Source organism: Protopterus annectens, chromosome 5.part0, assembly GCF_019279795.1.
Source record: "Protopterus annectens isolate FY-2018-M chromosome 5.part0, PAN1.0, whole genome shotgun sequence".
NCBI lineage: Eukaryota > Metazoa > Chordata > Ceratodontiformes > Protopteridae > Protopterus > Protopterus annectens.
The window spans coordinates 1,067,507,200-1,067,533,590 of NC_056735.1; positions in this window are offsets into that span (position 1 = coordinate 1,067,507,200).

Sequence of the window (26,391 nt, forward strand, 5' to 3'; positions counted from 1 at the left end):
TTTCGGGTTAAAGGTTTATAGTGCCTGCATATCTGAACTGTTTCTTACTGAAATTGGCACACCTTGTTTGCTGTAGCATACACTAGATCCATGCCTGCTGAATCTAGCTTTGTTTGTATGCTTGTTGTTTGTTTGCTTGTTATTTCCCTGAAACGCTAATTCCACCTAAAACGTGGCTTTTCAGCGCTTCTGTGGATCAGTAGTGATATCTGCATTGCTTACTGTACTTATTTCCTTGTTTCACTTGAAAGAAAGTTACTGTTTGTCATTTTTACATTTAAGTTACCTGTAACACATTGCATTTAAGTTACCTGGCACTTGCTCACTAAGTCAGCACAAAAAAATTAAAAGCACTACACCCTCACAAACTCCCCTTGAGTACCTTGTTCCCCATTGGCCCTTTTTTTCAATTATAAAGGAATTCGCAATACTATTCTAGCATTTCCAAAGGTCAGTTGTCAATCTCCTCTCCGGTCCAGGTGGTGAATCTGGGAATCTGGAGGCAATGTTACAACTGCCTCATGTACACAGACAACCCTCTCCTCCTCCCAACAAATTCCAACACATGTAAGAGATGCAACCATATAGCCAAACTGGAGGCTAAGCTCTCTCAACTCAGTACTGGTGTAACCAGTCAGGAGGAGAAGGAAACCACACTCACTACAATTCCAGTCTCACATAGACCTACCATGACAGCAAACCAAACACATAAACACACAAATACATACTCGGAGGTTCTAAATAAAAATCTGCCTAAGCAGCAGAGACCTCCAAAGCAGACACCCAAGCAACAGCTACCCCAACACAAAACACATGCAACACGTAGCTCACAAAGCCAGTGTGCCGAACAGTCACAGCCCTTATGGCTAAACAACACACCTGATACACTTGTAATAGGTGACTTTATCGTTAGGCACACTGATATCCCGCTCACCAGGCTGAACAAGGAGAAGGTCACGGTGAGCTGCCTGTCGGGTGCTAGGATCCGCCACATAACAGACACACTCAGGTCACTCCAAGCCAAGTACAAATATGACTCAGTCATTGTCCATGCTGGTGTGAATGACCTGAGACGTACCTCCCTGGACTACATGAAAAGAGACATAGAGGAGCTCTCTGAGCATGTAGCCCAGGCCGGTATGACCCTGACCTTGAGTAGCATCTTACGCTCACCAAGAATGATGCCACAACATGAAGACAAGATGATCAATTTCAACAATTGGCTTAAGTATTGGTGTCATTCAAAGGGGATCCAATGCCTGTCAGCCTGGGATGACATGCTCAACAAGCCACGATGCTTCGCTAGGGACGGCTTGCACCTGTCACCCCTGGGCTTTCGGATATTGGCAAAGGTTCTTGCTACCCTCATAGTGCCTTTTTTAGGCAAGACTCAAAAGACAAACCCACCTCCATAGGTATCACAAGGGATAAGAAACTAAGAGTAATGCTACACAATGCCAGAAGTCTAAACCTCAAGATGCATGCACTCGAAACTCTCCTTAGCATGGAGAACATCGATATCTGTGCAGTAACAGAAACCTGGTTCAAGGTTCCTGAGAGCACCCCAGCACTACCAGGTTATACCTCATACCATGCTTTTCGGCCCCAAAACTTGGACCGAACCACAAAAGGAGGGGGAGTATCAATATTCGTCAAAGATACCCACACCTCCAGGTTGGTGGCACAGCACTAAGCATCAGAGACTATCCATGTGCAACTAACAGTGGGTAAAACTGCCTTCCAGTTTATAGCCTGCTACAGACCACCCTCCCAAACCCAGGAACCCCACTCGGCCTTCCTGAGAACACTGGAAAATATGAAGGTCTCTCCAAACACCACTATATTGGGTGACTTCAACTACCCAAACATAGACTGGGAGTATTACTCTAGCTCCAACACCCTAGCCCAAAGGTTCCTAGAATTTATAAACTCAAATGCTATGGAACAACTTGTTACCACTCCCACAAGAGGGGAAAACATACTGGACATGATCATCACCAACATGGGGACTCTATGCTCCAGACCAGAAGTGTATCCCTCACTGGTAAGAACAGACCATAAACTAATCTCACTGGATATTCACATCCTGACCCCACCCCCTGCCCAGAAAGCCACAGTGAAAAACTTCTTTAAAGCAAATTTCACACTCCTCAAAACCGAGGTGGAATCCTTCAAAGCCCTCGGGCCTGTGGAAAATATGGCCCAGACAGCAGAATCCTTTATAAATGCATTCTATGAACACCTTCAGGAATGCATGGGTCATGCAATCCCAAATAAAACCAAGACACAATCCTCCAAAGGCAGACGTCCTGTCTGGTGGACCCCAACCATAAACAAACTATACAATAGAAGGAGGAAGCTACTACATGATAGAGCAAAATCCCAAAAAGGGAAGGCATCTCTGATCAGTATTAGCAAAAAACTACGGGCACTCATAAAATCGTCTAAGGCCAGCTTCGAGAGAAAAATTGCACAGGACACTAAGGATAATCACAATGCTTTCTTTAGTTATGTTAGCAACCTGGGTGGGAATTCCCAGATATGCTCAGAATTAGTCCAAAATGACAAAAAATACTCCGAACCCACAGACATTGCCAACATTCTAGCTGACAGGTTCAGCACAAATTCCCCCCCCTCCCCACCAAAAGGGTGAATATCTATCCCAGCAGAGTGCTGCCCCCCTGACATCTCAGATGCTCAGGTAAGAGCCGCCCTCTCCAAAGCAAAAAACACAGCATCAATGGGACCAGACGGTGTTCCAGGCTGCATCCTACATGAACTCCAAGAAGAGCTAAACCCAAACATAAAACTATTGTTCAATCTCAGCCTTACTACAGGATATGTACCCAAAGAGTGGCGTACAGCAACAGTGATCCCTCTCCACAAAGGTGGTGCCTCAACGTATCCTGGAAACTATCGCCCCATAAGCCTGACTAGCTTGGTCTGCAAAGCTATGGAAAGGATCATCTTGGACCTCATAAATAAAGATATTGGGGACCTACAGACATTGGATACTACCCAGTTCGGCTTTGTTATGGGCAGATCCTGCCTCTTAAACCTGGTTGATTTCTTTGAAACAGTCACCAAGGCCATTGACGAGGGGAAGGTGGTCCATACAGCCTACCTGGACCTCGCAAAAGCCTTCAATACAATACCCCACTTGAGCATTATAGATAAGCTCACCAGCTTAAATATAAACCCCTATGTCACTAGATGGGTTGCAAACTGACTCAAGGACAGAACCCACATGGTTAGAATTGCTGGAGCCATGTCAGACTCCAAACCAATTAAAAGTGGCGTCCCACAAGGCTCAGTCCTGGGACCTCTCTTGTTCGGTATATATTTCTCGGAGGTACAGGCAAACACGGAAGGACTGTGGCTGACCAAGTTCGCAGATGACTGCAAACTGGGCGCTATAATCGACTCTCCAGCCAACACAAGCATCCTCCAAAAGGGCCTCATAGAAACAGACAATTGGTGCCAGAGCCATGGCCTCAAGCTAAATGCCAAAAAGTGTATAGTCATCCCCTTTGGCAAAAACAAAGTGCCCACAAATTACCACATAGGTGGCAATCCATTAAGTACAGAAGAAGTAATTAGGGACCTGGGGACCCAAGTTGATAGCAATCTCTCATTTGACAACCACGTGGCCAAAGTGGTTAGAAAAACTTTTTATATAGCCCACCTAATCATGAAGGGATTCACATCTAGATCAGGGGAGGTCATCGTGCCTCTTTACTCATCCCTCATCAGGCCCATAATTGAGTACAATGCCCCTTTTGGGAATATACCTTACCAGACACCTGCATCAACTGGAAAGACCCCAAAAGTACCTCACCAAGAGGATCAAAGGGCTCAAACAGATGCCATATGCTGCCCCGTTAAAGAAACTCCAGCTCTACTCAGTGGCATACCGCCTGCTCAGAGGCGATCTGTGCCTGACTTATAAAGCCATGTCCAACCCGGAATTAATGGACACGCTGCACCTCAGAAAATCCAAATCCCATCAAGCTATGCACTCGAGAGCCTTGAACCTCAGCACTGAAATAAATAGGACATGCTGGAGGGACCATTCTCACAACTGCTGCAGGCAGTCTTCTTAACAATAAATGAATGGATTAGTATGTTCTGGTAGCATATCTATGGTATCACTGCATGCATGCAAGTGAATGAGGTGGCTTACTGGGATACCAGCAGACAAATGTCAGCTATGTGAGACACCAGGAAATGTTTGCCCAATACTGGCTTCCCCACACTATGCAGTAGTACCCAGGGTGATGAATTCCACTGCAGTATATGTGGGGGCCAACTAACTGGGGGGGGATCATAGGTCACAGGCATGGTTGTCAGTGTGGGGGTCCCATACTCACCCTTCAGCCTCACCCAGAAATTAGCTGTAGAAAACCATAAAGAAATGTCTAGCAAAGGCCCATAAATGGTGACAATGATGAAATACCCCCTCTCTACAGACTTATACAGTGGTATCACAGCAGGTCCTGCAGTTGCAGTAAGGTTCTGAAGGGTAAGAAGTCTGAAACCCAAATGTCTGCCATTACAATCTAACCTGTAGTCCTTAGTGATATGCCTCTAGTCTCCAAGACAGGGCACAATACTATGCTAAATGGAACCAAAATGTAAAGCAAATACCAGCATAGTCTGTGCAAATGTGTACAGTTGACAGGTGTGCCCCCCACACCCATATTCCCATAGAAATGCAGCAACATGTATGTTTGCAGGGAAATAGCAGCAGAGCACACATTGCCAGGGCTGTCCCAATCAACATAATAACTTGTTGCATGTCCACAATATGCAGCTATGTATATGTGTGGTTAATACTGTCAGGATGTGGCCAGCACTTCCTCTCGGCTGTTGTGTCATAGTGGCCTAGGTACAGTGCTGTCTTTGACAGGGCCATGTTCCAAGAACTGCAGTGCCAAGTATTCTGCATGTCAGCTACACCTACGGTAGGAGTTGTACACACTGTCCAGATATCAATAGCTGTTAATGCAGGAAAGTTATACAGGTCTTGGACAGGAGGCCACACATATGGACAGTACACAGCTTAGAGTAACCTACACAGTGCCTACCATACCTTTCAACTGTACAGATCTATTGCAGAATGCCCACAGGTTTGCATTATAACTGTGGTCTGTATAATATGAAATAGTGGCTGTCTGGAAATTCATTGGCAAATCACATAAGACTAAAGTCAGAAAATAATGACAGATTGTAGTGTCAGACTTCATACTCTATAGAAACATGCATGTTAATGCAAAACCTGTTATTGAATCAACTTTCTAGGTTTGTAAAGCCAATACTTAAAATGGTACCTATATTTAGGCCTCTGTTCCCCAATCACTTATGGCTTTGTCCAGATGTCTGGATCTCAGAAGTTGAGAGGTATGGTGCCTAGCAAGACAGCAGGTACCTGAAGGTCAGTGTACTGCCAGTGTATAAAAGACTGACACCTTTCTGTGTCAACACTGACAACATGTCACTGGCCAACAGCCATACCCCTGGAATGACACAGGTTGTCACAGAAGGCATACATGTATGCCTTGTATATCTGTTCTGCTTGTCCTAACATTGAATTTGCCTGCCAACTATTTGGAAAACAAGAAAGGGTCATGTCAAAACATCAATGGCAGACAGCAGGGAAGCAGATGTCAAACCCATAAGAGCAAACAAGCAATTACAAAACCGGTCTCCCAACTGTCTGTGTTTGGCAGAACATTATTAACACCCTGTCCCCATGTGTGGGTCATAGTCTGACTGTAATATTTGGGCCTGTGTAGATGTCAGTCTGTGATGGTATGACAGCTAGGCCCACATGTAGCCTCGTAATAACATATAGTAACACAAACCGTCTAAGGAGCACAGCAAATGGAGTGGTGCAATGATGGACAGCCTGCTAAATAGGTACACTCAGAGGTGCGGAGTCCACAACTCTGTGTGCGATGTAATGGCATGTACCCCACCCACATCATAATTACAAATACATAGCTGCCACTGTGGCCAAAGCATGTGACTGGACTACAGAAGGAAAAAGAGAAACACATAAGGGTAGTCACTGGCCAGACAAATGGAGAATGTGCACACTAGAACAGATTGTGAAGTAACATAGGTGCCTTGCAGTTTAAGGAGTCAGTAGACATCACCTGCAAATACACAACACACACCCATGTAAGTGGAGGTCTGCAACAAAACAAAACCCAAACAATGGGCACCTCAGAGGCAAAATCACATGAGAACCCCACAAACCTACACACCACAGATCATGTAGACTCCACACACCAGAGTTGTGCAACACTAAGGCCTTACCCCAAACCCCAAACACCTACCCTACACAGATAGGCTAACAGCACTGTCACTCTACCCCGTTCCATACAGACTGCTGAGGTGACCCCTGTTTGGCATACAAAGCAATCCAGACCTTGCCTTGATGACACCTTTGCACATCTGGAACTCAATGCCCACCCCATCAACCTGTAGGTGCAGCATCAACCTGGGCTGTGATATCAGTATGGCTTGTTGGTGTGACAGATATGTGTACCACACACTCCCCCATCAGTGGAATACACTCCCTGTCAACAGCAAGCCAAGTGTCTCAATACCACTAGTGATGTGCTCCCTGTATAACTGCATGGGAAACATAAACAACAGTCATGTGATCCCACCTGTGTCCCTGCTGGACAGGGGCTCTATGTGCTGACATGTTGTAATATGGGCTACACTTTTGTCTGGGTGGGTTTTAAGGGATTCAGAGCCAATACCCTACTAATGTCATAGCAACCTATTAACCTATACACAACTGTCTGTCAGTGGTTCACAACATTACTCTGTACTGTTCTACCAATGACATACCTGGAAGTCACAGTGCTATGCGGAATATACTACACATATAATGGACATTTCTGAACAGTAGAATGCACTCTGTACCACACCCATACATCCCAACCTCTAACAGCAAGACATCTGGACAAGGTCATAAATATAAGTGGGGCAAAGACACAATGATAGGCACATGCTATAAATATTACCCTTACATACTGAGGAAGTTGATAGGATAAGGGGTTTTGCATTATCAGGAATTGTCCGACTGTTATGAAGTCTGAAACACTAATGTCTGTCATTATCTTTTAACATCAGTCTTCAATTATATGCAACTAACTTGTCATAAAGACACAAGTTTATGCAGACTGGATGAAACTTCTAGACAAACACCTGGACAATCTGCCAAAAAATATACAGTTGAGTGGTATGGCTACACCAGGATATGACTTTTCAGGTAAGAAGAATACCACATAAGCAGGAGATCCCCAGCCAGTGTGTCACCAAGTTGCTGGACTGTTTACACAGCTTCATCAGTCAACCAGCTGTAGTCACATGTCTCAGCTGACAGGTTTGGTCAAGAATGTATATAGTCAGGCTCATAATATTGGTCTGTGCATCATACATCTTGTATTCCTCTAGTAAAGCACTGTGATGATCTGAGGATGTCTGACACTAAGTAATGACACAATACATTGCAGTGGCAGACTTCAGATATGTCAGAAAATGTCTGCTAAAACAAACCCACTACCTCTAGGAAAGTCCTTTTTACTTTTGAGAGGTATGGCTGTAGTATACAAAACCCTGGACCAGAGTACACCTACCTATGGAATGGAGTCCCACTCTCACTACAGAAGGTCACACTGGGCATGCTCCTACCCTTAGAGAATCACAGGCTATGTGGAATCACAGGCCATGCGGGAACCCGCATTGGACTATATAACTGCATTTTTATATATATATATATATATATATATATATATATATATATATATATATATATATATATATATATATATATGATTTTGCATACATACAGCTATGTACACATTAATTGTCCCTACACACACACAACAGACAGGATTACCCTCAGCTAGCTGTAGGTGGCCCATATGTGATATATCTACATCTGTTGGATGTGATACACAGAACATATATATGGGCAACAGATAATATGTCAAGCATACACACACATAGATGTGGTGAAGTGAGACACAGACAGAGACACAGGTGGACATACACGGAGTTAATCACACAAAAAGATACCCTGAATGGCATAGAGTGATGTCCTGCTGCGGACAGTGGCATACCGGTCGTAACCAGTCACAAGTGCCAGCATGAAGGTGAGCTCCATTGCGTGTGTGTGCGCATGTGTATGTGTGTGTAGGTCTAAGTATTAGGAGGCTGTTCCCAATCAGTACACTTCCCATTGCCCTACTTCACAAGATCTACTGCTGCCATTCACATTAGAAGTACCATTGGACACCTACCAGTGCTATAAGCTCTGTAGCATGCACAATACAGTACAAATAACTAGATACATCTGGGTTCTAATTTCAGTTCTGGCAAGTATGTGTGCTTGTTTGTAGATGAAATAGTTTTAGGCCATTCCCACAAAGTACATTTCCCAGTGGCCCACTTTAGCAGTCCTGCTGATGTAATTCCCCTTAGAAGTACCTTTGTATAACCCCAGCCCTATAAGCTCCATGGTATGTGCAATAACTATGTAACAGTATAGTACAAATAACTATGTAGGTGGGGGTTCTATTCCCAGTTCTGGCAAATGTGTGTGTGAGTAAGCGGGTATGTTTATAGGATGATGTATTTTGAGGACTTTTCCACCCACAACACTTCCCAGTGCCCTACTTTAGCAGTCCTGCTGATGTCATTCCCCTTAGAAGTACCTTTGCACAACCCCAGCCCTATAAGCTCCATGGGGTATCATGGGGTTTGCAATAACTATGTAACAGTATAGTACAAATAACTAGATAGGCAGGGGTTCTATTCCCATTTCTGACAAATTTTGTGTGTGTGTGTGTGTGTGTGTGTGTGTGTGTGTGTGTGTGTGTGTGTGTGTGTGCGCGTGTGTGCATGTGCATGTGTGTGTGTGTGTGCGTGTGTGTGTGTGTGTGCGTGCGTGTGTGTGTGTGTGTGTGTGTGTGTGTGTGTGTGTGTGTGTGTGTGTGTGTGTGTGTAAGTGTGTGTATGTGTAAGTGTGCATGTTTATAGGCTGAAGTATAGTGAGGACTTGCCCACCCACAACACTTCCCAGTGCCCTACTTTTGCAGTCCTGCTGATGTCAGTCACCTTAGAAGTACCTTTGTGCACTTGTCAGTGCTCTAATCTCTGTAGCACTTTTGATAACTGTGTACCACTGTAGTACAAATAGCTAGATAGACAGGGGTTCTATTTCCAAGTCTGGCAAATGTGTATAAAAGTTATGAAAGTGCATATGTTTGTAAGCTGAAGTATTTAGAGGACATTTCCAACCTGTACACATCCCAGTGCCCAACTTTAGCAGTCCTTTGGGCACTTGTCAGCCCTATAATTTCTGTTGCATGTCTGTTAACTGTGAAACACTATAGTATAAAAACAAGATGGGGGGGTTCTATTCCCAGTTCTGGCAAATGTGTGTGCATGTGTATAGGTGTGTATGTTTGCAGGCTGAAGTATTTTGAGGGCTTTCCCACCCAGTACACATCCCAGTGCCCAACTTTAGCAGTCCTGCTGATGTCATTGCCCTTAGAAGTACCTTTAGATAGCATTCAGCCCTATACGTTCTGTGGTGTGTGTAATATCTAACAGTATAGTGCAGATAACTAGATAGACAGGGGTTCCAAACTCAATTGTGCCAAGTGTGTGTGTGTGTGTGTGTGTGTGTGTGTGTGTGTGTGTGTGTGTGTGTGTGTGTGTGTGTGTGTGTGTGTGTGTGTGTGTGTGAAGGTGTTTGCAGGGTAATGCATTTTGATGCCCTTCCCACCCAGTACATTTCCTATTGCCATACTTTACAAGGGCTCTTGGTGTAAACACCTTAGATATACCTTGTGACACTGTTACATACTATAAGCTCCATGGTGCATGTGATAATTGTGTAACACTATAATACACATAACCCAGTACATGTCCCATTGCCCTACTTTACAAGGCCTGCTGATGTCATTCACCTTAGATGTACCTGTATACACTTGTCAGTCCTCTAAGCTCTGTGGTGTGTGAAATAACTGCATATTACTATAGTGGAAATACATGGATAAGTAGGAGTTCTAATCTCAATACCGACACCTACAGTAGTATGTATGAAGCATATCCCCTGTGGCTGTTGTGTGTGTGTGTAGGTTATACCATTTAAGGCCTGTTGACCCCCTACCCATGACATCAATTTAAAGACCTTGTTAATGCCATCTGCCTCACATGCACCATATAACATTATACAGCCCATACCAGTCATCTGTACAGATGTACATGGGGTATCCACATGTTTGCAAACTATATGTAGTCTGTGTCCCCTGACAATGAGCATTCCTGTGATATCATTGCCAAATATGTCACAGATACCATACTGACACACATGCCAGCATCAGACATCGTACCTGACTGACACGTAATGCTGATACCAAGTCTGTCACTCTATCACTTTTGCAGGTTTGTAGGAGCAGTAGATGACAACAATCATGTATGAAGGCTAGTTGGCTGGGTCATCCCACCATCCATGAAGGCATTCACAACATTACCCTTTGTAAGGGGTTGTGTGTTATGTCCCAGGCATATAATCTATGTGGGGCATGTCATGTGTATGCAGCACTATAGAACATACAAGTGGATACATAGGGTTACTAATATGTCTATTGGCAACTGTGTATGTGTTTCTGTATGCACAGCCCCTGTGGCTGTCTTTAGTGTGTGTATGTGATGGCTATGCCATTTCTTGTGCCTCTTTTACCCTGTAAACTCCCCCATTGCAAACTTAGTGTCATTCCATATAGATGTCATCCACCATACAAGCACAGTTACACAGTTTCTAACACCAAGCCACTGTGATGCAATGGTCATATCACTGTGTATTGTACATTAATAGATGGGTAGGTCCTCTACTCTGATAAGTGTCATCTCCATGTGCATGTGTGCCTCAATGCATGTCCCCATGCAGCAGTGTGTGTGAGTGCGTGTGTGTGTGTGTGTGTGTGTGTGTGTGTGTGTGTGTGTGTGTGTGTGTGTGTGTGTGTGTGTGTGTGTGTCAGATGGCTCTAACATGTTAAGGGCTTCTGAATCCACCATTGTCAATCCTAACAGCTCTTGCAATTGTCACCTATGTCAATAGTAGTGGCAGACACTGCCACACTGCAGTACCACTGTTTTATCTGTATTATGTATCTAGTGCTATTGTTTGTAAGACTGTGCAGGTAGGGGGCATGCTCAGCCCTTCATCAGCTCCCCAATGTATGGGACTATGACTGTTTGTGTGCTACCAGCATGAGAGGCCAGACATGTATATGAGATGGCAGACACACATGATGGTGATTGTCAGGTTAGACTAACACAGGTTGGCCTGTGTCAGGAATACATACCGCAAACCTGTCATACACAGTACAAGGCATACCCTCATCAACTACATGACAGTCAAGCAGATGTGACAGAATTGACAGGGGCAACAGGTGCTGATAGGTGAATCTGTTGCAGGTGAAGTAATGGCTAAGCTTGTGAGGACCTAGTGCCAGTACTCAAGTAACATCCTCTGTATGTGTGAGCCTGAAGTCCTACAGAACACCCAGGTGATATGTATGAAGCTAGGTGGCTGTGTCAAAGGTATGTATGCCAGGTCACACTGTCTGCCACAATTGCCCCTCACACACTGTCGCATGTAAACACACCTGGTAAACATGTATATATACAGCTGTACCTTGGCTATGAAAAAGTCAATGTGTTTCCACTCCGCCTTACTTATCATTGCTACTGTCAGCAGGCCTGCAGCCTGCAGACACCCAGACACCTGGAACACAACCAGAATACAGTACGTGACACTACAGTCAGTAAGCAGTACTAACAGCAACAGTGCATCATGCCTAACAGGTTAGATACACCTCGATGTGTACCCATAACTACTGTCAGTAGACAGCACCTTACACAGCATGACATTGCTACACTGTACTATAGTCACCCTGTGCATCAGACCCATATGAGCATGTCTGTGCATCGATGGTATGGATAACAGGGTTGTGGCACAAGTATCATCACATGCACAGGGTGTGGTCTTGGATTGCCAGAGACTTAAGCTGGGTCATATGGCTGACATCATGTGTGTGTGTGTGTTTGTGTGTGTGTGTGTGTGTGTGTGTGTGTGTGTGTGTGTGTGTGTGTGTGTGTGTGTGTGTGTGTGTGTGTGTGTGTGTGTGTGTCTGAAAGGGTGATATTCAACTGGGCCACGCAGAGGAGCTGTAGATGTCTGGTAGTGACTAACCTGTGATAGGGATGTGTGAGCATTTGTCTGCACACCATCAAGCAATGTGAATGCCCAATAGAGGACTATGTTGGACATCAGTGGACCGTACATGGCAGGATGTATGGTTCCCCATCTCCCGGCAGGGACGCGGTAACTGGATCTGTCAGGAGTATCACTGGCACAGCCAGTCCCAAGGACAGATGCAGTATTACTCCCTGATGGTGACTGCTGTCTGCTGGATCCACATCCCTGATGGGACTGGTCAGGACAATATGCCTATGGCCTGCTCCGGTGTGGTATGGACAGTACCCTCCATTTGGTAGTGCTGTTCATACTGTCATTATGGGACTGTGAATGTGCACAGCCATGTGGGCTCACAGCTGATCATGTTACTAACCTATGTCCACCTGGCCGATGCCCTACTCCCACCACATGCTCAAGCACAGACATTGCATGGTCGAGCAGTGACAATGTCTCACCCCATCATCTATCTCTGTCATCGGCAAGATGACATATGGCATCACAAATGCCATGAAGTTTGTCACTCATAACAGGAAGCACTGCATTCATGACCCTGAGCATCTGTCTGGTGTCACAATCAGTTCGTGTCTGTGCCCCACGATGGACCATAAGATGTCTGGTGAAATCTGCTGTGGCACTTGCGACAGGGTCTTGATGGGCAATAGTCCTCTGTTGAGCACCCCTATCCATCTGCCTGTGTGTGACCCTGCCTGCTCTCTGCCTATGGCTGGTCTCTACACTCACACTCACCATACTCAACACACTAGCCTGTTCCATGCCACCACCCTTAATCTGTCCATTATCCATGGCTGCTGGGGACTGGGTATGTGTGGGCATACTTACTGTGTGGGGGGACATGGTAGGTGAAAGTGGGATACCAAACAATGGCACTGATTCAGGCACTGACAACCCAACCTGTGCCTTATTATGACCACCATCATCATGGGAGTCTGCTAAGACACTGACATCAGGTTGTGAGGGGGAGGGACACCGACCCCTGTGTTCACCTGTGAGGGGAAGACAACATATGTAAATTAATAACGTGCAGTATTATGTTTGCTGATACACACACACACACACACACACACACACACACACACACACACACACACACACACACACACACACACACACACACACTCCTGGTACAGTCTGCCACAGCTGTGACACTTATGGACCCTTCAGGGCAGACGTTACAGTAGTTCTGCCTGCTGTAATCCATCTCTTTCACTGCTACTGTAAGGCCCACAATGGATGACAAATCCTACTGCATGCTGGGCCTAGTAGCAGAATGGTAATTGTGGCCAAGACCAAGGCTATTGAACTGAGCTATAAAGTGCCACCAGCTGTTGGAGTAAGCTATACAGTGTCATCACCAAGTGCAAATGCATGTACTGTAAGAGCTGACTTACTGCTATACAGACCACACACAATGACAAGGTGTAACAATATGTGATGATAACTGATGAAGAGACAAGACAATACACTCTCAGTGCAGTACCTACACAGTTCAGACTCACAGGGATTCATTTCAGATAACATAGCAGCACAGTCTGCAATACATACAGGAAACATGTAAAGTACTAGGTGCATAGCCTCATAAGATGATACCAGGCTATTGGCCCTGATGCACTAATAAGCCTGGCCCAGACTTTTGCCCATATCCCTTCCAAGACAACACTTGTTTCCCCTTCCAGCTGGGACACACGCAGGATCCCAGGGGTGTCCCATCTGTTTCCCATACAGTTGTCCAGCTTCTTCTTCAAGAGAGCTATACACATACTCTGCTATACATGGAGAGGGAGTGTATTTTACAGACAGTGTATTGTGTGGAACACTACACTATCCTGCCAACAAGTACTACACATGTCACAGACCAGGTGAGAACCTTGCATGTGTGATACGTGAGTGGGGTTTGTCTTACAAATATGCAGAAATGCCATCAAGGCTGGTTTGGAAATGGCCTTGTATGCCAGACACAGGTCATGTATGATCAGTCTGTATGAGACTGAGTATAGGGACAGGGCATTCAGCCTACCTGTATTGGATACGTGTTACAGTCCCTGGATTTGCCTGGTCAGGAACCTCTATGGTCTCTGCAACTGCTGCATTTGCTTGGCAAGGTACATGCCAAAGGAACCATTGTACTTGGTATTGCATCTGATAAGGGTGGAGTAGAAGGATGTTGTGGCCTCCTGGTTCCTGGATGACATACCCGTATTTGTGAGGTGGGCCATGTATTCAGCCTTCCTTACAATGGTGCCCAGTGGGAAACTGTCAGGTTGCTACCAGCCTTGATGCACAAGTTGCTTCACACCTGATTGCATGCTCAGTACATTACTACTGTCATAATTAGTGTGGATAACATCTGCTGCAGCAGGGAGAATGATGCCTCTCCTGGCATACAGTTTGCGGAAATGCTTCTTGCACCAGTCATTAATTGGGTGAGGGCCTTTTGCAGGATGCTCACATCAGTAGGGGAATGTAAGACAGTGGCCAGCTTGCAAGCAAATGTACACCTGGTCAGCCACAGACCACTTCTTTTATCCTGTACCTCAGATACCTATATCTCAAACAGTAGAGGCCCCCAGAATGATCATTGGGGTATATTGTTCTGGAAGACTCTAATAGTAGAGGTGGATTCCACTACTTTGACCGAGTAGGTAGTGGTGTTGGGCCAGTTATCTACCCATCTGGTAACATACAGGTTGATGCATAGCTGTGTAGGTGTATGTATCCTGGCCACCTGGGGATTATTGTGAGAGAACTGGGCTAGGTGAAGGTAGGCATTGTTCACCATCTTCTCCTTGTCCTAACCACTTCAGAGAGTTTGACCAGGTTTAACAGGCCTGATCTCTCTTTGACAATATGATGCTGTGTTGGCTCAGGCATTTTGAGGTAGCTGATGTCCTTGGTATTGCCTTTCAAGCCCTTGCAGAGCAGGCAATATAGGCTGATGTGCATATGATTGGCTGGGTGGGTGGATTGCTCCATCTTTGTGTATAGGGATGACAGTGGCTATCCTCTGTGCAGATGGGATGACACCAGTGCTCAAGCTTTGGTTGACTACAGTGCATAATGGATCTGAGAGCTCATGCCAGTGTTCATGTAGGATGCAGCCAGGGATGGTATCAGGCCGATGGTGACTTCTATGTGTTGCCTTTGAGAGGGCATTATGGACCTGCTTCCTCATGATGAGGGGAGGGAGGCAGGTGCTGTGCATACACACGTGTAATGATGGAGGGACAGGGGGTGATGTTTACACTTCACCTGTCTGCAGCCTGTCACCAATATCTATTCTGTATGTGTATGTGGTGTTATTGACCACTACTACAGAGCAGAGTTATGTGTTCCCTCTGGGATTACAGACACATGTGTGGAAGGCCTAGCGATTGGCCTTGGTGGGTGCAGCCAATTTGCACTCAACGATAGCCTTAGACTAATTCACCTGTGACCTTATTTGCTTGTGCAGACGAAGGTGACATTGCTTCCAATAAGGCACCTCTTCCTTTTTGTCCCTGTCCAGCAATTATTTCCACCTATTATGGTATTTGTGTATTGCTGCTGTCCACTATGGATGTTTACCCTACATTGAGGGAGATTATGTTGTCCTGCCAGGTATTGCTGAGTCCATACAGCTATGTAGGTGCCCACATAGTATTGTGGTGTGGGCCTGGACAGTATTGCTAGTTCCAACTGATGGGACATTGGCTGTGAAGCTACTTCTACCTGCTCTGAGGAGATTTATAGTCAGTTGTGTAAAGTTAATTTTGTTTGACCCTGATGGGGGGGGGGCAGGGGAGATGGTGACCTGAACAATGATGGATGTGTGGGTCAGATCTTAACAAAGAGGATGACACTGTAGGAGTGCTACAGTGGCTACTCATGTTGGTTAGGACCAGGTAGGGGATATTTCCACCTGTTGTAGGAGTGTTGACTGGCTGATCCACTGCATTGCCATTGCCAAGGCTGAGGAATCTCTGTGCACTCATGTTCAGGTGGCATAGGTCATGCACACTATGGTTGGGTAGTTGAAGTCACCCAAGAGCAGGGTAAATGATTGAATCCTGACAGATTCCAGCAAGTCCCAGTAGGTGTGGTGGGTGTCAATAGTCATGGTTGGAGGTCTGTAGCTAGCTATGATTTGAGTAGGTGTTTTGACAACTGTTAACTGCACTCGGGATGTCTCGCATGTGTCATACTATTTGGCCAGCCTGGAGGTGTGTATGTGTCTGATAATGTTCAACATTCCACCTCCTGTGGCTTTGCGGTCCTCCATTTGGGGTCTAAACATATGATGGGATGAGTAACCTGGCAAGGTTAATGTGCCATAATCAAAACTCCTAACGATATGCACATCTGACAAAAGGGCCTCACTGAGACAGATGCCTGGTGTCAAAGCCATGGCCTCAAGCTCAATGCCAAAAAGTGCATTGTCATCCCCTTTGGTAAAAACTCTGCACCCATGAGCTACCACATAGGTTGTAGGCTACTTAACACTGAAAGTGTGATAAGAGACCTTGGGACACAGGTGGACAGCAGTCTTTCCTTTGATAATCACATCACCACAGTAGTCAGGAAATCCTTCTACATTCTATATTGTATATTCTACACAAAAGGTTTCTCATCCAGGAAAAAAGAGGTCACTGATCCCCTCTACTCGTCACTCATTAGACCCATTATAGAGTACAACGCCCATTTTGGTATGTACCTCACAAGACAGCTACAACAACTGGAAAGGCTGCAGAAATACCTCACAAAGAGGATTACCGGCCTCAAACAGATGCCCTACACAGACCGTCTCAAAAAACTCCAGCTTTACTCCATCACATATCACCTACTCAGAGGCGATCTCTGCCTAACATACAAAGCTATATCAAACCCAGAGCTGTTAGACATGCTCCACTTAAAGAAATCCCAATCCCTCCGAACTACACGATCTAGGGACCCAAACCTTGTCACCACAATAAACAGAACATGCTGGAGGGATAGATTCAAGTCCCAGAGTCTTCCCACACTCTGTAACAAAGTATCTGTCTATATCAAACAAAGCTCCTCATTAGCACTTTTCAAGAAAAATCTTGATGATTGGATGGGAGATTGGAAATTCACCCCGGAGATCACTTCTGTGGCTCTGCTCGACAGGGGCACAGGAAAATAATTTTCTTGGATGGCGAAAGTCAGGGTACCATTTGGCTAGGCTTATATAGGCCCTAGGGCTAATAGCCTAGTACCTACCTATGAACATGAGGGGGGTAAACACCTTAGATGGAGAGGGTGGTTGTGAATCAAGGCCCATGAGCCCCCAAATGGATACAGTGGGACTGATGCCCCCACCTACGGGCAGTTACCACTTCACCTGCATGGCCCCGAATCTGGTGCAGCTGTCCTCCCAACTCAGAATGGATGACGCTGTGAACCATACCCCAGAAAATTTTGCTGGTGATAGGCTCCTCTCCATGTCTGCACCCGGGGGGGAACAGGCCCTGTCCCCTGAGGTGGTTCCACCCAATACAGGGCCAGCAGAGGAGGGTGTTCCAGGTTGGGTCTCAGATGTGCTGGGGCTGGGTGCCATGGCCAGATGGGGTGGGACAGGTGTATCTGCTGGGATCTGCCTTCCCAAGTGTGCTATAGTGTTGTGGTTTTCTCAAATAATTTGGTTAGTCATGAACAACACATTGCAAAATGAGTTATAACAGCATGCATGGGTGGTCCCATTAACCCAAACCAACAGATTTGAAACTGTTGCATAGCAAGCAGAACACATGTGTAAATGGAACAACAGTAAGCATTGTAACAGCATGCAAGTTACACTGATGGCAACAGGCCACCAATAATGGTATTTGAACAAGGTATGTTAATATGCAACCAGTGAAATATATGAACAATAATGAAACACATGTCCCAACAATAGGTTTTGAAAACAATATACCCATAGCATATGAATAATAATTATTGATGCAGATGACGGGTGGGGGGAGAGAATAAAAAATCCATTAATAATAACTGTATTGGCTTTTATTTTTCACAACAGTACTGCTAAATACTCTACAGGTATGTCCTCATTTTACATCTACCTATAGCCCATAGCTTCTATGGCACATACATACCTGTTAGACTGCAGATAACTGTGGCTACTTTACTAGAGGGGGATTTTACATGTCAGGTTAACATATCTGACAAAGAAGGGGTACGCTGCAATAGTGTTGCGTGAGTCTGCTACTAGCATAGTTCACCTGGATTCCTATCTGTGTCCAAGGTAATTGGCAGCAGTGACCACGAGCCATGACAACATGACACTTGAGAGACATGTATCGGGAAGAGTATGTGGTGTATGTACCTGTCCTGCTGTCATTTGCAGTCATGGGGTTGGACAGTGGGACAGTTGTACACGGTGTATCATTATACCCTTCAAAGAGCTACTAAAAACATTTCATTACCTGTAAGATCTGTGGAGAAAATATTGGTTACCACTATCTGACTGTTTCTACAAATATTCAAGATTTCTTGAGTGTATATATGCACCTATCTCAGTACCACTCCCTGGAGTCAAACCATGTTTGGGTGTGCTAAAATGGACTACAAGGTGGTTTCTCATCACACTGGGCTATTGGTGAACTGCTGTATTTTGTTTGACTGTTTTCTGTCTAATACTCTGTGGGTTAGAGAGTATGCCCTTGTAATCCTGAGATTAATGCACGACAGATAGTTACTGTACTGGGTAGTAATCTTTTTAAATAATACAATCTGGAAAGTAAAGGTTAACACAAGGAACTGCAGCAGGGGGTACACTATAATACATTTGACATTAGTATTCAGGGTTTAGATTGTAGTGCATAACATATGTCATATTTCATGTATATCCTGATTTACAGCTCCACAAGCTAATATTTTGCATACTAGCTGATTCTCAGAACAACATCTGTTAATTCATGCTGTCAAAGTCATATTTTCTGTGCAGAACCTGTACAAATTATATTTCTACAACAACATACCACAATAAACACAATAGTTGGTGGTTTAGGTTTTTATTGTAGTTATATGACACAGTACTCTACTACTGCATATGCTGTGGATGACTATTAGTCTTGCAAACTTTTCTTTAATCATTAGACGCAGAACACAGTAAACAATTTATTCCTCCTTATTTATTTCACTATGTACTGCAAGGCAGATTTGTACTCACCAGCCTGCCGGCGCATCCATGTCAGTTTGTCCACATTGGCCTCAGCATTGCTAGCCATTTCCACTGCAGCTGTAGGGGGAGAAAACAAACAATATGCATACCTGTCTATCACATACTCAGGATGGAATTTGGTACAGCTTTATCTGGGATACTTACAAACTGCTGGAGTTTGGTTGTCCCAAGCATCTTGGATCCACTGGGCCAAGAGCACCTCCTTCCTCCACTTTAGGTCTGCGTAGTGATGCCATACCTGCTCACCAGTTTGGGGAATGCCAGTGGCACTGCTAAGATCACATGCCAGATGGTCCCAGGCCTCTGCTTTATACTGTGAGCCCTGGTACTGACCTTGCAGCAGTCTGTATCATGGTTTGCTACAAGGAGACCAGCCATGACTCTGGACTCCAAAATGCCCCAGTGCTGCACCCGAAAGCACAAGCCCTCACCAACAACTGACATATTTCCTACTCAGAGAAAGCTACAAAAGATTCTGGGTGTATTCCCACCTATGACATTTAATTAAGGCTATATTTCTACGCTTTGCAGTCATTGGACCCTTTTGAAAATGCTGAGCTCAGCTGAGCAGTGCGCAAACCCACTAAGCTGGGTTGAACAGTGCTTAAAGGGTTAATTGCCGAGCATTGCTTAACAGTGGGAAAATCCATTTAACAGAACTGACTGCTGCTTAGCATTTATGTCTAAGCAATGCTTAAACCAGCTAAGCAAAGCTGAGCACTAACCATTGCTCATTTTTCAGTTTTAGGGAATATCAGAATAATGAATTAATTAATCATTACTGACATATTAGTAGGTGTACATAATTTACTTTACATGGTGTCCCTCTATATGCTTTCATTACATTACCATGGGGTCTAACTATACTGTATGCGACAGTTGTGTATACATGGGTGATTTCACATGTTATATGCACTCACACTTCCATTATAGACCAGCTGCACTATCCTGGTTGTCAAATATCAATTACTACATAATTTAAAATAAAAAGAATAATTTTAACACTGCTTTCCCGTGTAAAAATAAAGTGCCTGGCTTGGTACTCGAACCATGAATGCCTGCATGCAAAGCTGGGACTCTAACCACTCTGATGTGTCAGTGTTAGGAGTTGAACTGTATATTTTCATTTATCTCCTATGGAATGTTTAAGCAACGTTGCACAGAGGGCCATAACGTGCACACCCACTTAGCTACGTTTAAACATACCTTAGAATTGTAAAACAAAGAGATTTGATAAACCAATTTTATTTACATGTATCTGTACTCCTTGTCAGTCACAGTAAGAGCAATTGTAAAGGGACATATCGGGTTAGATTTTAATTATTGTTCTTACAAAGTTAGGAAGTGTGACTGTGGTTTTCTAGCAAATCATTGGCAAATCACTTGGGGTTTAATTCAGAACATAATGACAGACGTTTGGGTTTCAGACTTCATGTCCTTCAGGAAATCCGTGCTAATGCAAAACTTTTATTCTATCAATTTCTCGGGTTTGTAAGTGCAATATTTAAAATGTGACCCTATTTTTGTGCCTTTGTCCCCCTATTATTTATGGCTTTGTACAGGTTTCTTGGTCTAGGAGGTTGAGAAATATGTGAGGCAGGAATCTGGGCATTCTGTGGAAACTTGTACATTTGAGGGGTATGGACGTATGGCACTTTTACAATGGCAGACATTTTGGTTTCAATCTTCATACCCTTCAGGAAATCCATGCTAATGTAAACCTTTTATTCTATCAACTTTCCAGGTTTGTCTGTGCAATATTTTAAAAGTGTCCCTATTTTTGTGCCTTTGTCCCCCCATTATTTATGGCTTTGTATAGCTTTCTTGCTCTAGGAGGTTGAGAGGTATGTGAGGCAGGCATCTGGGCATTCTGTGGAAACCTGTACAGTTGAGGGGTATGGTCGTATGGCACGTTTACAATGCAGGGGGTGTGTGACAGAACATGTCACACACCCCCTGCATTGATTTCTTGCTCCCCCTATCTATTTCAGTGTCCATGGACACTGCTTTACTCATTTTATTTGATTTCAGTGTCTGCAGACAGTGAAATGCTTTTAAAAAGTACCATATGGCACTTTCTGAGTGCAGGGGGGGGGGGTGTTAGATCTGTGTGCATGACTTAAACACGTGCCCTGCACTCAGTAGTGTTCATGTCCATTTAGCCTTAGCAGCGGCACCTCTTCATGAATATGCAAGGCGCGCTGCTGTTAAAGCTAAGGGTGAATGGACATGGTTCACTCCATGCAGGAATAGCACTATTCCTGCATGGAGTTTATTGAATCCAGGGGATTATGTTTAGCAAGCATGCAGAGAAAAAGTTACAAAAAGATTGATTTGGAATTACCTGTAAGGTATAATAATAATTCCTAGATAATTTCTGAGGTCTTATTTGGTTCAAGGGCCTGATATGGACATCTATGAAATGAACAGAAAATACTTGTCTAAACTAACAAATTCAAGACATGTTGAGATGACCTGAAATCAAAATTATATGGATTACGAAAATAAAAGCTGAGTTGCTGGTCAGTCCAGAGTGAAAAGTTGATAGAATCACTTTCTCAGATAGAAATTCTGAATAATCAATCTATCAATAATTTTAATCATAAACTGCAAAGCTGATTACTATTAATATTACTGTTCAGGATTCTCAACAGTCCTTTGATTCCAAAGCTGGTAACCATGCCATGTTCTGTCAGAAGACTGAGGTTTAACCAAACTGGCAGTTGTAAATATTATAAGCTTTGATTACATATGATAATAGTAAAATAAATAAACACAAAAATGTTTTGAATATATTAAGCTTTTATGCTACTCACTATTTTGAAATGCATTTTCTTCTATATTTCACCTTACATACTTAGTACAGTAATAATGCATAGTTTTGAATTTTGTATGTAAATTAAGATATAGACTATTTACTATATAGTTTAATTTTAACGCAAGGGGCATCACACATATAATATGTAAAAGAAGTCTGCATGAAAGATACACATACTGGGTTTTGTGGGTCATGTAATACAATAATCAGAGCCAATTTGTAGTAAAGCTTCTTGCTGGATGCATCTTTTGTGTAATACCTTTTACATATGCATATTGACAAAATCTATATTTTACTTGTATACAGACGTTTCAAGCAGCAAGTAACTTTGGCTTTTATGCTACTGCTTCTTTCATGTGCCTGTTACTGTGCCATAGAAAAAGTGTACAAAACTTGTGCTGTTAGTTTTGTTTGTAAAGTTCATACATGTGGAAGATAAGTACCAAAATCGTTGCTGACACTCATGAAACTGAGAGAACATTCCTAAAAGACTAGGAACAGCCCGAAATTCCGTGTAAGAGACCAGCTAAAACGTCTCTTACACGAAGTGGGCGTAGATATGCTAATCACCTCACTTGCAGCCGAAAGGCATGCAAATTAGGTAGATTAGCGATCCAGGAAGCCCAAAGCAGCCCATGTAAGAGCTGTTTTAGCTGCAGAAATGTACTCAATTGACAACTGAGTATGTTTCTGCAAATAACACAATGGAGCCATGTCAGCTCCAAATAAAGGGTGCATATGTGTCAGGCAGCATGCCAATGGCCAAATATGTGGCCATTGGCAAGGTACCCCGATGCAAATATGAGAAATAAATATTTTTTTAAATGAAGGCCATAAACCCACAAACGTGGGTTTTATGCAATACATGGCTTTACAATGCAGAGACCAGCAGTCCAAAAACAACATGGCCACTGTTTAGTGGTTGCTAAGGGGGGGGGGGGAGCTGAGTCTAAGACATGTAACTAAGCATTAGTAGGCAATCTGATGTAAATGAGTGTTAGGATACTGAATTCCACTGTCACATAGCAAATGAGCACATTCTGAGTAGTGTAAGAGATACATAAGGGGGAGGAATAGAGTAGGAGATAGGTGACATCACAGGGGGAATGGCAGAAAGAAATGCAGTTCATTGGAGGTCAGTGTTACATGACAGATGTCAGACACATATCATGGAAAGAGGAATGCCACAAGATAAGCATGGGAAAGTCAAGAAATTGAAGGTGTACACTGTTGCTTACACCAAAGTTTCTTGCTGGGCGTGCATGCGCACGTGTGCGCGCCATGAGGTGCGAATAGGGCAGTGTGTGCATGTGTAAGGCAGACTGTGCATGTGGGAGCCTGTTGGCAGACTTGTAAGACCGTTTGCGCTGGTGTGAGCGTGTTTTAACCCGAATAAGACGATTCTAAACCGTGTAAGCATGTGTGCGCACGTGTAAGCCACTGTGAGCGTGTTTCTGCTGGTATGCGTGTTGCTCCCCCCCTGAGGAAACAGAAAGGAAACAGGAAGCAACAGAATTAGTAGGAAGCTAGCAGGGAATACTGCTGGAGCTAGCAGGTGAAAACAATTAGAAGCAGGCAATTACACAGGCAGAATAGTAGCCCAGCCAAGCACTGAAAACTCTGCAAACAGCAGTGCAGGATGTTTCTCTCAAGAGACACTGCAAGACAGGAGTAAGCTATTAGAAGTGAAAACTGACAAAGCTGAACTCAGAGCAGAAATGCTAGGGGCTGCCATAGCTGTCATAAGGAGACATAGGCTACTTGCTGAGGGTGTTGACAATGCAAATGGTGCCAGACAACCCACAGTGAGGAGACGGAGAAGAGTGTACAGGCCCAGGGTCACCTACCACGGGTTACATGAGCTGGAGATAGTGGAGCGCTATAGAGTGGACAGAGACCTCCTGCAGCAAATTGTTGAGCTGTGCAGGCCACGCCTCACAAACAGAACCAACAGAGGGGAACCCATCCCAGTGGAAACCAAGGTATGTGTTGGCCTAAGAATACTAGCAACAGATACCTTCCAGAGACCAACTGGTGATATGATGGTGATATCACAGGCATCAGCCTCCAGGGTACTGCACCAGTTCCTGGATGCCATGTCAGCACATGTCGGTGATCATGTATATTTCCCCAATGCCCGTGAGGTATTGGCCAGCAATATGCGTCTCTTCCAGCAAATAGCGGAATACCCTGAGGTAGTGGGTGCAATAGACTGCACGCACATATGCATCAAAGCACCAGCTGGTGAGCGGGGTAGGGCCTACATTAACTGCTAGGGCTTCCCCTCCATCAACTGCCAGGTCATGTGTGATGCCCAGGGCATAATAATGAATGTGTGTGCTGGCTGCCCTGGGAGCTACCATGATTCCCATATCTTTCATTTGACGCAGCTGTACCAGACATTTGCCAATGGGGACATCCCACATGGACACCTAGTGGGGGATGCAGGATATGCACTGGAGCCGTGGCTGATGACACCCATCAGAAATGCACACACACCTGAACAGGAACGCCATAATGAGGCACACGCACAAACACGTAATGTACTAGAGCGTGTGTTTGGGCTGCTCAAGTCATGGTTCCGGTGTCTGGACACATCTGGTGGAGCCTTGCAGTACTCACCAACTACATGTACCCAAATTGTCATGGTATGTGCTATGCTACATAATATGATCTTGTGAAAACAGCTGCAGCAGGACCAGCATAGGGCCGGGCCAAACAGCCCCCCACCATTGCCAAGGCCATCACAGGCAGAGCGTGACTCAGAGGAGGAGCAACCTGAGCCTGCCCCAGTAGGCAGAAGAAGGCGTGCCCAGTATGCCCTGGCCTTGGCAAAGAGGCAACTTATAGCACATACACTGGCTCAGTAGGAACCCTGGGAATGATACCCCTCTCTGACTCACTCATATAATAACAGGGGTGCCTAAAATGACATAACCTGCTCTCAAACATGTACAGGGAGTGTAGTATGTGCATCCGACAGAGGCAGCCCTGCAGCACCACCTGAGGCATGAATGCCATGTGTTAAGCAATGTAACACCATGTAGTATATGCAAACTTGATGACCCTGATTAACATCCTACCCTCACCAAGCATGATGCCACAATATGACGATGAGATGATCAATTGCAATAATTGGCTGAAGTATTGCAGTTAGTCAAAGGGGATCCAATGCGTGCCAGCCTGGGATGACATGCTGAGCATGACATGATGCTCCACCTGCTAGGGGTAGCGTGCACCTATCAGTCCAGGCCTTACGGATACTGGCAAAGGCTGTTGTTACCCACAGCATGCCTTGAATAGGTAAGGCTCAAAACACAAACCCACCTCCATAGGTATCACAAGGGATAAGAACCTAGATGTAATGCTACCCAATGCCAGAAGTCTAAACTGTAAGATGCATGCAGTCTAAACTCTCCCAGTATGGAGAATGTTGATATCTGTCCTGTAACAGAAAACTGGGTCAAGGCTCACAACAGCACCCTAACACTACCAGGTTACACCTCATACTGTGCTGTACAGCCTCAAAACATGGAACAAGCTACAAAAGGAGGGTGACTAGCAATAATTGTCAAGGAAAACCACACCCCCATGTTGGTACCACAACAAGAAGCATGATGGACTAGCCATGATCAAGTAACAGTGGCTAAAACTGCCTCCCAGTTTATAGCCTGCTACAGACTACCGTCCTAAAACGAGGAACTGCACTTGGCCTATGTTGGAATACATGAATATAGCAAGCCCTCCAAACCACATTATATTGGGTGACTGAAAATACCCAAACATAGACTGGGAGCATTAAACTAGCTCCAACACTGTAGGACAAAAGTTCCTAGAATCCATAAACCAAAATGCCCAGGAACAAAGTACCACTCCCACAAGAGGGGTAAGCATACTGGATGTGATAATCAGCAACATGGGTACTGGATGGCAAGATGAGAAGTGTATCCCTCACTGGTAAGATCAGACCATAGAGTAATCACACCAGATATACACATCCTGACCACAGTCCCTGGCCAGAAAACCACAGTGAAAAACATGTGTAAAGCAAAAGTTGCACTCCTCCAAACTGATGTGGAATCCATT